The sequence below is a fragment of the Ambystoma mexicanum genome, chromosome 8 (genome assembly GCF_040938575.1).
Source record: "Ambystoma mexicanum isolate Mex_15411 chromosome 8, UKY_AmexF1_1, whole genome shotgun sequence".
In the NCBI taxonomy this organism is placed as follows: Eukaryota; Metazoa; Chordata; class Amphibia; order Caudata; family Ambystomatidae; genus Ambystoma; species Ambystoma mexicanum.
In genome coordinates, this window is record NC_090929.1 from 541,566,228 (window position 1) to 541,580,589 (window position 14,362).

Sequence of the window (14,362 nt, forward strand, 5' to 3'; positions counted from 1 at the left end):
TCAGGCGGCCAGGGCACGGCCATCGCCTTTGTATTCAGACCCTGAGGGTGGACCAGTGCGGGAGGATCACTTAGGTGAGGGATCTTCGGGGAGTGGGGTGAGGCAACCGATGGTGAGACGCAGCATTGCCCCCCCTTTCCCGTACCCATTATCCCTCCTATTTCATAGGATTCTCCGATGTCCCAAGCCCCTCTGTCGAAACAAACACTCGGCCGAGGAAGAGGGCGACTGAGAGTAACAAGACTAACCCTTACATACCTCAGTGGACATGCTCCACTAAACGGGACAGGCAAAGTCAGTCAATCACATACATCTGATACCCATTAGCTCTCCCCACAGAGATAAAAGGCGGAACATAGAGACATACTCTGAGTAAGGTGGAACACGAGAAGCAGCAGAACTTCTGGGGTGAAGGCGAACCTACTGGAGCAGAACGATGGATCGAGGGATGAGAACCAAGGGTAAAGGAACCCAGGAGTTGCATGCAGGAGGTTGTTGCCTCCAAACAACCGTAAGAGATATGTGGAGGCCAAATCCCACACAAGAAGACTGTATTGTGTTTCAAAGGTGCCCGTGACCCTCCCGGGTGAGCGACAGAGTTGGTGTGGCAAAATTAAAACTGCAAAAACAAGAAAGAAATGCACACAGCCTCTGAGTTGGCGAGCAAGACTGGTGTGTGTTAAGGAAAGATTGAAGTGGCAACAATATATCTTATAATTAAATGTAGCATGCATGTGGATGAGACATGAAGGAAAGCAGATAACTGTGAAGCCCGGAATCCAGAGTAGCAGAGTGATCCGGCGAAAGGAAATTGCCCACTCGAAAATCTCTGCAAAAGGTGAAATGTTTTGTTCTAAAACCACAAAGTGAATGAGCTTTAAAAAGTGTGATGATCAAAATGGGCCCCGGCAAAAAGGGAAGTGGAAAGTGAACATTGAACTCTTGTGCTTATGATATCGAACTACATAGACCAAGAAACACTGGGGCAAATAACGCAAGAGTACGAGTTGAAGGGAATTTCAAAGTCGTCCTGCGGAGGTCTATAGTAAAAGCCTTGCACATTTGAAAGTCTTTTACAACAGGAAAAGGACAGAGCCCGAATGAGGGAGACCGAAGTGTGATAAGTTAGTGGAAGGGAACCCCTAACAAATGTGAATAAAGCGTTGGAAGGGAACCCCTACATGTGCTGTGTTTGAGAGGTCCAAGCCCGACAGAGGGAGACCTAAGTGAACATTTACTTTGAGAGGTCAGAGCCTGATCGAGGGAGACCTGCATGAATATTTGGTTAACTGTGAACCCTTTTGTTGAACTGTGAAGGAACTTTTGGAACATTGAAAAAGTGACTAACGTAGAATACCAGGCAGGCCTCGATCCACATTTTAAACTGCTTTGTTTTGAGAACCTGAGCCAGAGTGTGTCATCCTGTCTACGGGGACCGCCTTACTCTGTGCTGTGCAATGTGGGGAGGAGAGCTAACTCAACAACTTTGATTCTTTATATTCTAACGCTGATTTTCCTTTGCCTACATATTCCTCTTTGCACACTTTTTGTATAAGAGATAGGGCAGGCATTAGGTTTTTGCTAGTATAGGCCTTTTTGATATGACAGAGACTGACTAGGTCTGTGTTTTCTTTATTATTTGATGGTAGAGACTACTCCCATCTTAACTATAGGGCAAAGTAGGAGTTTTTCCAAACCCTGAGAATTGAATAAAGGTTTTACAAACTATACCTTTTGTGTCAATGTCATACATGTGATACCGTGCCTCCCTTACATGTGGTGTCAGCAGGTCAGCAGTGGGATACGACTCAATTGAGACAAATTGGTGAACCCTAAAATTCCAGAATCGTAGTCACAAAGCCTCAGACCCCTCTAACGCAACAAAAGAATCCATAGGCTTTGATATTTGTAGCAGCAGAGAAGCCACTATCCCTCCCGAGAAAAGAGGGATGATTCTCACAGATTTAGTTCTAATACCCCCTGCAGGACGTCAACGGTGACAAGTGTGGCAGCTCCAGTTTAGAGAACGAGTTAGGGGACTCTTGTGCTTTAATTGTGGCTCTGCCCCTTTACCCAGAAGCACCCAATATTGAGCAGCCTGCGCACATCACAATGTGCTCTGAAGTGCTGTTTTCTGTCCTGTTGTGAGCATTGGATCTGTGCTTCCAGGTTAGTGTTTCCATGGGTGTGACTGCTGATTCTACTTACAAGTACAAGTCTTCTTAAAACCATCTGTGGACTTGTTGGAGTAATTGGACACTGTTACAGCCTTAAACATTACTCATAGTGCCTCTTTTGATATTCCTCTTTTAGGACTCTTGTGCTTTAATTGTGGCTCCACCCAGTGGTCAAGTCCTAAATATTAAAGTGGGGGGACTCATCAACAAACGCAATGGGATGTGATGTTGCCAGAAATTTGCATATCAAGGTAAAATATTCACATTTCATTAAATTGGCTTTGCATAACCACCCGAATTGCACATGACGAATGGTATTTGCCTTTCATGAAATCAACACACACACAAAACCGAGAGGATATGTTCTTCGAATAGTGTATTTGAAAATGTTAACAGGTGTGCATGTTTTAAAGAACCAATACAGATATTTTGCCTAGAACTTGCAGTACCGAAATGGGACATTTCACCTTTAGTTGTTTATTTTTCATCATGTTATATAGTGCAGTGCTGAAGTGTCTGGCCTGCGAATCTGATGACTGCTGTTTGATCCCTGAGGTCGACTTTAATTCATAAATTCAAAGAGGACATTCAATGTTTCTCATTTTAGCTAGGAGGGACTGAGACCACCCTCTGAAAAAAAGTGGGTGGACTCAGTGGCGTCCCCAGGAATCAAATTTAGGAGTGGCACAGAGGGGGCCAAGGGGAGGACCGGGGGGAACGCAAAGCGTTTCCCCCCGAGGAGTTTTTTGGCGCTGTACACGGCCAGCGAGTGGCCGTGGGGGACAGAGCGCCTCCTTAGGGTATTTAAGGGCAGGGAAGGTTCAGGAGGCAGGCGACGGTTGGACTTGATGATTGTCAGTCCTGTCGCCTGCTCCCGAGCCTTCCCTGAGTAACTGGGCCTTCGGTGCGGCAGGTTAGCGTAGGTGAGAGGGACAGGGTTTTAGAAGTTGGGGGAGGTTAGTCATAGTTAGTTATATAAATTCTTTTAATTTCAGAGTTGTTATAGCCGGGGGTACCGTAGATAAGGTACCCCCACTTACTTTTGAGGCTCTGGTTCCCGTGGTCCGTGTGCGGGCGTAGGGTTTTTTTCTTCAAGTCACGGCATTGTGACGCGGCATTCGCGGCCGGTGCTGCAGGGAGTGGGGGGGTTTAGGTAGGGTGCAGGGGAATGCGGGCCGGGGGAGTGACGGCGGGTTCAGTGGGCATTTGTTTTCTGGGCCATCCCGCACACTGGTTTGTGTGAGAGGGGAGCTCCCGGGCCCGTCTGGTTTCACCTGTTCGGGAGGAAGGCGGTGCGCGGTGGCCGTCGCGCTTCGGAGGGGGCAGTGTGCTCCCTTTAAAGGGGCCGTGTCCTTTTGTTGTTTTTAGGGGCGGTTGGGCTTTCACGCCGCCAGGGGGCAGTGTGACAAGGGCGCATCTCGTCCCCTGTTAGTTGGGCCTCTGGTTTTGGGGGGGGGCTTTCTGTGGCTGGTGGCACATTATTGCCAGGTCAAGGGGTTAGGGGGTTGCAGGGGCGTGGCCTGTAATTTTGGGGGTTAATTATAGGGAAATTTAAAAAAATAAATAAATAAATAAGAGAAATTGTCCATTAATTCATAATAATTTGGAGCAGTTTATTGGGGAAGTCATATTAGCGTTTTGGTGTAGGGAAGTGCTGATTTACTAGGTTCCAGGTTAGCTGTTCATTTGGGGTATAGTCCACGGGTAGTTTTGGCTCGGGGGCTTAGGTTTTGCTAGGAAAATTTTCAAGGGGTTACATATATTGTAGTGCACAACCAGATTAGTAGTGCAGTATGCTGGGCCAGGGAGCCAGCAAGAAGGGTCTGGTGGATGCTAAGGCTCTGAGGGAGGCCTTGGAAATAATTAGTAGGGCATCTAGGGCCCAGTTGGGGGGGGGCAGTGGGGGAGGTCACTGGTGGAGAGGTCACGGGGAGGAGGAGATAAGTGGCGGTAGGCTGCAGCGTAGAGCAGCGGCAGATGGGGCTCTTGCGGCAGTGGTGGCTTGCACCCCCGCGGCGGGGAGAGGGGAGGTGTGGAAATGCACGGGCAGGAAGTTGAGAAGGGAGATAGACAGGAGGGCGTCCGGGCGAGAAATGATTTTGGGGGGCAGCCATTGAGGGAGGGAGTGAAGGATAGCCCTAGGGAAGGTGGGTGTGCTCAAAAGGAGGTGGCTCAAAGGAACCAGAGTAGGGCCAGCGAGGGGGGGTCGAAGGGGGGGACAGGGCAGAGGGGAGGAGGGGGTAAATACCTGCAGAAGAGTGCAGGTGGGAAAAGGCGGGTGAGGTCCCCATCAATTGAGGAGGTTAGAGTGGGGCGCGGAACGGCCCCGCCGGGTAGGAGGAGTGAGGGCGGAGGGCGCGGCGCAGCCCCCACTGGTCAGGTGGAGGTAGAGGGTTTTAGAACGGCCCCTCCTCAGTCACCGGAAGGAGAGCCTAGAGGGTGCAGCACGCCCCCTAGCGATGAGGATGCCTGGGTGGAGGACGGAACGCCTCGCCCGAGAGAAGAGGACCAGGCAAGGGTTTCCGCGGCCCCGCCGAGAAGGCGTCAAAGGAGTGGCGGGGCGGACGCCCCGGGCTCGCAAGAGGAAGAGCAACTGAACTTGGGCATTAGCTCGCAGCCGCAATGGTATTTAAGGGGCGATGAAGTGGGGTTGGTGGATTATGTGGGGCAAGGGGAGGTAGAAGGTTATAGGGCGGTAAGGGAAAGGGGGGAGGAGAGAAGAAGTTTGAGGTGGGATCTGGGAAAGCAGGTGCAGGCTGGTCGGGGGGCAAGAGGTCGGGGGAACTATTGGCTGGGTGAGTCCGCTGACATGTTTTGTCCCCGCAGCAGGAGCCCTCTAAGAGAGATGAGGAGCATCGAGGTGGACGCCAGACCGCGGACGGCTGGCGTGGAAAGAGGTGAGCGGGAAAGGGAATGGTCATCTGCATGGCAGAGAGGGGTCGAAAGGGGGGTGACGGGAAAAGAAGGGGCTGGTTTGCAAGGGTAGGGAAAGAAGTTGGTGTGCAGGCCATTGGAGCCGTGGGGGTTGAGAAGAGCGCTTGCTCAGTGGAGGTCCAAACGGACAAGATGGTGGAGCCATTGGTGCTCGAGGTGCAAGCTGAATAAGGAAAGGAGGTTGAAGTGAAAGGCAAGGGAAAAACAATTGCCATACATGGGGTTAACAAAACCGTTGGGGGCGCACTTGATGGCAGCGACCAGGGAGAAGATTCAGGTGGGGGAATTTGTAGATGTTTTTAAATTGCTCCATAGGGAAGTGCGAGCGAAGGAGGGGTCTAAGGAGGAAGAGAGGAAACTGGCTTGGCGCCCAAGGGTCCCGGTGACTATTGAGAATCGGACATCGGCATTTATCATTTATGCCAGTGTTTATTGTGAAAAATTCCCGGAGCGCTGCGTGGCCCTGCTTAAATACATGGACGTCATTAGGAAGGCTTTCACGAGTTTTGGGGGTTTTGCCTGGGTAAGGTATGATGAGGAATTCAGAGCGAGAATGGCGGAGGACAGTCAGGCGGTATGGGGGGAGATAGACATGGATCTTTGGCTGCAATGGATGGCTCCAACGAGGCCTGCTCCGACATTGCACACAGCAAGTGGGCTGCCTGTGCCTTTCCGGCCCTTTCTTGGTCGCCCCGCCCACGAGGGGGTGGGGGAGGAGGCAGAGGACAGCCCTCGACAGCATGTTGGTCGTTCAATAAAGGAGGATGCACGAGGTGGATGTGCAAATTTAAACACGAGTGCAGCAGGTGTGCGGGTCAGCATCCGGTTACGGATTGTTTTCAGGCAGGGGACAGTGGGTCAGGGCGAGGAGCGGGGCAAGGAGGTGGGGGGGAAGGACCGCATGCCAGGTGAATTGGGGTGTGCTGGTAGGTCGGGCTCAGTTTATCGGATAAGGGGGGGCACAAGGTTTGATGAAGGTTTTGGGGCAGCTTAAAGGGGGTAGGAGAGGGGTGAGGAGGAAGAATCGAAGGTAGGGGAGGGCCGCAGGGGGATGTAATTGTGGAAATGGTTAAGGGGTGGTGGCCGTCGTTTGGAGGGCATGGTTGACAGTGGCAAAGCCCTCACGCTTGCCGCACGACAAGGTGAGTAAGCTTCGGGCTGCATGGACGGAGGTGCGGGAGCGCCTCTGGTGCAGCAGGGGGAAGTGATGAGATGGGGCTGCATGGACGGGGGTGCACTAGGGCCCCTGGTGCAGCTGGGGGAAAAAAGTGAAGCAACGAAGCAAGGTGCTGGAAGAGGAATTTTATGTGGAATGGTCTGCATGGACGGAGGCGCAGGTTTGGCCCCTGGTGCAGCGGTGGAGAGGAGTAAGGCAGAAAAGGGGCCTGCATGGACGGGGGTGCACTAGGGCCCCTGGTGCAGGTGGGAAACAGGGGTAATGGTCGCAAGGAGCTTGAAGATGAGTTATATGGAAGGGACTGCAGGGACGGGGGTGCAGGTTGGCCCCGGGTGCAGTGGCGAGGGGAGTAAGAAAGTAAAGGGCCTGCATGGACGGGGGTGCACGTGGGCCCCCGGTGCAGGGGCGGCAACGCAGGGCCAAATGAATAAGGTGATGGAAGGTGGGGGGGCAAGGGTGAGCAAGAGGGTAATAGTTCAGGGGAAAAAGGGGGGGCTAATGGGGGTTCAGGTGTATTGTGGAAAGGTTAGGTGAAAGGGGGCGAAATATAGGGGGACAGGTAGGAGAGGACCTTGGGGGTTTCCGGAGAGGGTTAAGGAGATGGCCAGAAAGGATAGGGTACTGAAGAAGGTGTTACTAGTGGTGTGGGAAAGGTTAGGAGGTTGGTAACTCATTCTTTTAGGAGGGGTGCAGCAGCTGAAGGTAGCAGGCTGGGCTATTCAGAGGAGTAGGTGAATGGGTTGGGACGCTGGGAGTAAGGGAGATACAAAGGGTGTGCCAGGGACCGGGTCAGACGGAATGTCGTTATAACAATTTTTCAGTAGGTAGCAGGAGTGTTGCATTCATTAGGATCAGTGGCGGCTGCTATCATGGGGCGGCCGGGCGCCGCCCCCCCAGAAAAGAAGGAGAAAAGAAAGAGGAAGCTAAAAGAGATTCAATCTGAGAACTTCTCTGATTGAATCTCTTTTAGCTTGCATTTCCTTTGCCAACAGCGCGGGGGCGCTGTGGCAAGGCAACAATGATAAAGGGCCGGGCCCGGCTGTTAACACAGCGGGGCGCGTCCCGTTTTACGCTTTTTTCTTCAATAGTAGAGTGAGTGGAGCTCATAGCTCCACGCACTCTACGTAAGCCCCCTTTAATTAGAAGGCTGGCGGGGCGCTTCAGGGGTGGCCCCGCCAGTCTAAAATGTGCGTAAACAGCGCACTAGGTCCGGGTCGTCCCTCGTCACTGAAATTCCCTCCCGTCCCCTGCATGGACACAGTAATGTCATTGGCTGTTTGCCAGCCAATGACAACCCTTGCATTGGCTGGCAAACAGCCAATGACATTACTGTATCTATGCAGGTCTCTGGTGCTGGGGGTGTGTGGGTGTACCTGCGCCACCTTCACACTCTCTTTAGACGACACGACGGCAGGAGTCACGAGTCGACGCAAGCCCAGCTCCCCGGCCCTGAAGACCATCCACCAGCCCAGCAGAGACGGCCTGGACCCTGGCTAGGAGCCGGCGGGTAAGTAGTAGCCAGGTGGTCCCAGCAGATTTGTTTGTGTTTTTGGGCCCGGGCGGGGACGTGGCCCACGGACCACAGCCCCAGTCAGCAACACTGAAAGACGTGTAGGCCAGGCCTACGTCTTTCAGTATTACTGACTGCGGTCAACTTAATGGGGCCTTGTTTTCGAGTCTCCGGCGGGCGGGCCTGGTGGTAGCGGGCCCGGGCCCGCCTACCACCAAGGCGGGGGCCGCCAGGCCTGGGCCTTTACCCCAGGTCCGTGGGCCAAGGCCCAACGGCCTTGGTCCACGCGGACAGCAAGACCCAGGCAGGCGTGCTGCTGCTGCCCAGTGCGGGCCGCGTTACAGAATCTCCAATCCATCCAAAATGTGCCGTTTTATATTTTCGGCATTTTTTGTCGAAAAATGCCGAAAATATAAAACGGCACAATTAGCATGATGCGGAGTGGTCGCGGGCCGCGGCTGATCAGCTCCACAGTGATGAGTGCCCTTCTCAAGCTGGGCGCAATGATTTCCAACTGGATGTCCCAGACTCTGCCTTCTCTGGTGGGGCTGAACGCCACCCGGCTGCCTTCCTCCGACCCTCTGGTAAATCCGGACTTGTCTCTTCCATCGCTGCCAGCGCTGAACCCCTTGCAGCTTTGCTGGAACTCAGCAGTGCCGGTTCGTTCCTGAGGCACGTGTGCAAACTTTCTGACTGCATGTTTCCCTTTTAACAATGACACTGCCCACTGCCATGATGCAGATGCCGGGGAGTTGAGCAGAGCTGTAGGATGCACCCGGGGCAGATGTTCAGGAGCTTAGAGAATTACTCAATATATGTTGCTGACAGGAATATTGCTTTGGAAAGTTTGTCTTCGCCTGACGACGCTGGTGCATTTAATTGACGTTATTGCCGTTTTCTTCTACAACATCAACTGCGCGTAAAACTTTGGGATGTGGTACCCATACTTGCCAGGTGTGTGTGTGTGTTCACGTTTGCCTTGCTACACACGTGACGTCGGGCAACTTCGGGTCGCATTTTAAGGATGTCTTTGGTTTTCCCACTAATTGCTGTGCTTAATGAATGCGCTCATGTATGTGTTTACTTATTTATTGAGGTGGTTGTTTAACACTGCGTGCACATGGCAATGCCATCCTGTGGGTAGAGGCCAGCTTTGCAACTACCTGGCATGCATGCTACATTCTGTACAGCATACCACTTGACAAGCAGACACATTTGTGAATGCAGAGGCGTTTCTCATATTCTAATGATTGTATTTGGTTACCTGTGTTTTTGGTCAGCAAATAACGCTCTTTGGAACAACGGCATCCCCTTTCTCCTCACTAGAAAGACTGAGCAGCACGGTCCTGCATGAATTGGAGCAGCCCTGCAGAATACACTTTGGACAATGCACACTTCCAAAGGTGTTAATGTTAAAGGGTACTTGTACCGTGCACTATCACCATCTGAATGGTCCCCTGGCGCTCTGGTGGATCTGAAAAAAGTGTGCAGGGAGGAGGGAGGGGGTTAGTAGGGTATAGTGACAATAGGTAGAGCAAAAAGCAGTGAGCAAAGGAATCCCCACTGATGCACAATGTTTTTACCCTTGGGCCAGGAGGTTATGTCTGTGAAGGAGCAACATGTATCCACTGTCTTGAAAGAGAAGTAACTTGCTCTCCCTGTAACAAATGTCACTCTTGGTCATGATGGCTTCAAGAGTTTTTTCTTAGACATTGTAGTAGTGAACTCTTGTGAGTACCTCAGACGTTAGCCCATTGCTCCATTGAAAGGTTGGGTACACTTTATGTGTGTGGTGCAGAGCAATCTGTTCCTCATCTGGGAGAGAGAGGATCTTTGTTCAAAGTCTTTTTGAAGACTTTGAACATAGCCCTCCAGGTTCCGGTCCTGGCTGGGTAAACCCATGATTTGAGCGTTGTTTCTTTTAGGTGGATTTTCTATGTCCTCTTGCTTTAGGAGCAGTTGTTTGTTGAAGGCTTCGAGGTTCTCGTGGATAACATTGCCAGATCATAGGACTGTTCACATGCAGAATTTTCGAGATCATCCTCACGCCTCTCCACCTCTGCTACCAGCTTGTCCTCGAGATCTTTTGAGAAAGCTCTACCTCTCTCGCATGTATTTCAGTCCTGTAACAGGTTTTGAAAGTTGCATTTTATAGCTGGTGCATTCAGGAGTGGGTCAGGGGTGGGTGGCGTGGGGATCTGGCCCGCTGTACTAACTTCTTGATTTCTTGTCTGGTGTTGCTCCTATTGTCTGAGGATTGTCAACTCTTGGGATGCTTTGTCATCTTGTTCTCCGATGTGGGCCTGTTGTATCGGGCCAGTTGTCAGGGGGCTGAAAATTCAGTTTAAGGCCCACAGCGCCAGGACCTCAAGGCCCAGCTTTAGCTTTGATTTCAAGAGTGATAAGGTGAGGAGAGAATCGCATTAGTTTGCTGAATCAAATCACGGAGCTCTGGCTATGGGCGCAGGCGCTGCAGCAATGGGGGTGAATGGGAATATGCCAGATTTAGTTATTTATTTTATTGGATATTTGTATGGTGCCTATGCAACAATTGGTGCTGCAAGGCGCCACAAGACAAACAAATGGGGGGGGGGGGAACAAGGGAGAAAGATAACAATAACGGTCCTACTAGGCCTTGTGACATTCTGATCGTGCAAGTTCAGTAACAGGAAGTGAGAGGGTCACATTATAACACACTGACCTACGGCAAACAACACACACCCTGCAGAATGTGCAGATGTGTTGACAATGAGTGCTTGGTGCAAATGTTTCCATCATTACTGACTATATAATGAATTTCTTTATGCATACACCATAGTACCAGCTATTCTCAATACAAGCTGCTGTAAAATACACCATCACACTTGCACACGTAAGAAAAACCGAATGCTTTTTTCATATTTCTGTGGGTTTTTTGGACAGTAAATTGCACATTTTGTAGGCCATTTTTCCAAAAATGTCAAGGGGGGGGAGAACCCCCCCATACTCCCCCATACCCCCCCATACTCCCCCATACTCGCACGCTCGCTACTAAATTCGCCCTGGGAAATTTACGCCCCACCAGCTTTCAAACTCACCAGCCGCCACTGATTAGGATGTTGTTGATTTGTAAGTGATTTTGTAATTTCTTTTTCAGATGCGGCCAGGAGGTACGGTCAGATGCCAAAAATCTGGTTTTGGGACATTCTAAGGTTAAGTGGGCGGGGTAAGAAGCTGAGAAAAGGGTTGTTGTCAGGCGGCTGGGATGCAACTATAAGATGTTGTGGTAAGATGGTCCGGGTTTGGGGGGCTGGGCTGGGATCAGTCGCTTCCTATGTTGGTGGGGTTGGGGGAAAACTATAGGCCTCCAGTTGGGGGGGGATTAGTCTTGGTGGGGAAAATGATCTGGTAAGGGATACGGGTGTGGCCCTTCTTAGGAAAATAAAAAGGGTTTTTATTAGGGGTCTGACAAGTGTGGCCTCAAGCAACTGTAGGGGGGGACTAAGTGTTTGCCACAGAGAGTTGGGAGGGGAGCGAAAAATGAGGGTCTGATAGAGCGGGCAAGGAAGGGGTTAAACAGAGAGATGGTAGAATGTTGTACATCGGTGTCAGTACAGGTTTTGGACCATAAGGAGATGGTTTAGAAAGGATTGATGAGATTTAGAGAGGATGGGTAAACTTTCCGGTTTGGGGAACAATCATTATCGGGCGGACTGGAGCTCTTGTTGGGAGATTGGTTGAGGAGTTGGAGGTAAGAAAATTGGAGGGGCAGAAAGAACACCTCGGGGGAGGGTTTTTCTGGTGCCAGGGGCATGGCCCCTTTTGATGTGGGGGGAGGGAAGCACAATGGGGGAATGACACGGGAAAGGATGTGGTGGCGCTGTTTGCACAAGCGGGCCACCACGGGGGAACAGGTATTGAGCCTGGAGGGGCATGGCCCCGGGGAGAAAGCGGGACGCCTGGAAAAGGGGTAAGGAGACGGTAGGGTCCAAGGGATAGTTAGGGAGGAAATGTCTTTATTTAATTATTTAATTGGTGGGGAAAAATGGAAAATGTTTAATTATTTAATTGGTTGTTTAAAATATTTCTTTAGTTTGTAAGGCCATGGAGCCAGGTAAGCGTTTAATTGTAAGCTTTGGCCTGTCACATTAAAGCGACCTTTTCCACTTTTAAATGAGTCTGGGTTTTCGTGCAGTAAGCCATAAAGACAAAAGTAGGAGGGGCACAGACAAAGGTAGGGGGAGAACATGGTCACTGCTCGTCTTAGGTAGAGCGGGCAAGGGATTTCACAGGGGCGGGTCGGCCCCCCAGCGACACCACTGGGTGGACTCTGTCCACCGCGTGTACCCTCGACTTGAGCCCTGCCTCCACCGTGTTACCCAGAAGCACCCATATATTGAGCAGCCTGCGCCCATCAGCGTTCACGCATCACGAAGTGCTCAGAAGTGCTGTTTGTGGGCTGTGAGCTAAGTAAAACCTTAACAGATACATCTCTGACGCTACTCCGAGTAGTTTAGCGTCTACCAAGTGTGTGTCTGCCATGAATTGATCTTGCTTCCCCAACTTCCAGTATATCCTGACAAACGAAGGACACACAAACGATATCGGCTCTGGTGAGTGGCAATTGATATTTTGTTTTGAATTAGGTTGATATTGGCTCAGATGTTACTTGTGAAACTGTGCCAAGGGTCGGCTCCGCTGGGTCAACTGTAAATAACGATGTGACGAGGTCCAAAGGAAATGAACCAGCTAAATCAGACACTAATTGTGTAAATGCGGGGATGCGGGGGTGCGGTCTCAGTCCCAATGATGATATCTGAGCGCCCATATCCTCGTAGAACTAGCTGCATGTGTGTTCCAAAACATTCAGCAGACAAATAGACAGTAATAAAGGTGACAAGGCTTCCATAAATGCAACGAAAATAAGTAAATACGTTTCGTGCACTAGCGAAAGCAGCCTGAAATTAATACATGAAGAGGAAGCGGTCAATACAATTGTTTCTGAATTGAGCGCTTCGCTTCCACGTATTGGATTAAAACTGATAGAAAAGGCTATACGGCCAGTTACACCTGAAAGGCCAGTACCTATCCCAATTGAGCTGAGCACGACTGAGCTTGACATAGTTGACTGAATCAGCTATAGACGCTATAGACGCCCCCCTTTTGCCAAATACTGTTATGGGCTCTAAAACGTCCATGACGGTACACAGTGCAATATGCTGACCGAGTACCAATTAATATGATTGCTAAGGGGAGTGGTAATGGCTCTCTCTGTCTCTGTGTGTGAGTAGTAGTAAATGCACTCCACTTACAATAACTGTGAATGCGCTTGAAGAATGTGTAGAAGTAAAAAATAGTAACACAAGAATAGTGGAAAATCGACCCAGACCCACACCACTTGAGTTAGTTGACACATCTACGTATCCTAGTTCCTCCACTTTACTTGATGTGAACTCATGCCCAACAATCTTTGGTGAATGAAAGTGAGAATGTCGATATCGATGATGCTCTTGATATATCTGTTCCTCTGCGATGTTAGAAATATTTGAGAATTTGTTAACTAAAATTGTAGAAAAATGCGTAAGTATGGAAACTAAATTAGGCGTGCAATCTCTACTGCTACACAAGAGCATCAATCGCAGTAGGAAAATATACAGAGATTGCGGGACAAATACAGAATTACACACAACTTTAGGTGAAACTGTTAACTGCAAAAATTGATGTGATAAACGTGGAGCACGAGGTTGATGAGGTGGGCGGAGGGGGGGAAAGTGCGAGCACACGCAGCCTCAGATGTTGCAGAGTGCACGGATGAGATCATTAATGTGACAAATACGGCTAAAGTATGTGTATTAGAATTATCTGCACATTTAAATGCAAACCTTGCTGAAAACACATTTTGTAAAAAGTTGTGATAAAACAAGAAAGAAGAAAAGAAAGCAGATGGTTCAAGCTATGATGTATGACTCGAGGAAGGCACAAAAAACTAGCAATGGTTGTATATGCAATGAAGTGAACTTAATAGATCTGACTGACTTTAGTAGTGGGTGCTCTGAATCCAATAGGAGAGTAAATGCTGGATTGCATCTGGATGAGTGTCACAGGGATGTGGTTAAATTAAAGATTAACAATACAAAGAAAAGACAGACATTCGACAATATTTAAGTGATGCCACAGCCAAGAGAACATGTGAGAACAAGAAACAGTTGGTGAATCCAGGGTCAAATGATACCAAAAAAAGTAAGAAAAAATGTGAGCAGGGGTAGGGGTAAAAGATGTACACTGCCTATTAGAGGTAAACAGAGGGAATGATTGTGTTGAAGACTGCAGAATACAAAGGCAAAAACGGAAGAACTGTAAGAGCACTAACAGCACGTCTCCTGATAAAAACAAAAGCTGTGTCCCGGACTAGTAAGCTGGTAAATAAAGAAATGTATGCAGATAATCAAAACACACAATCCTTAGACAAGGGACCAACCGATCAAAATGAATCAATGGGAACAAGTGGCCAATGGTTAGGGCTCTCCAACTTAAGTCCATTCATTCATGGAATAGATCACACCCCCAGACCTCCTTTAAATCGGG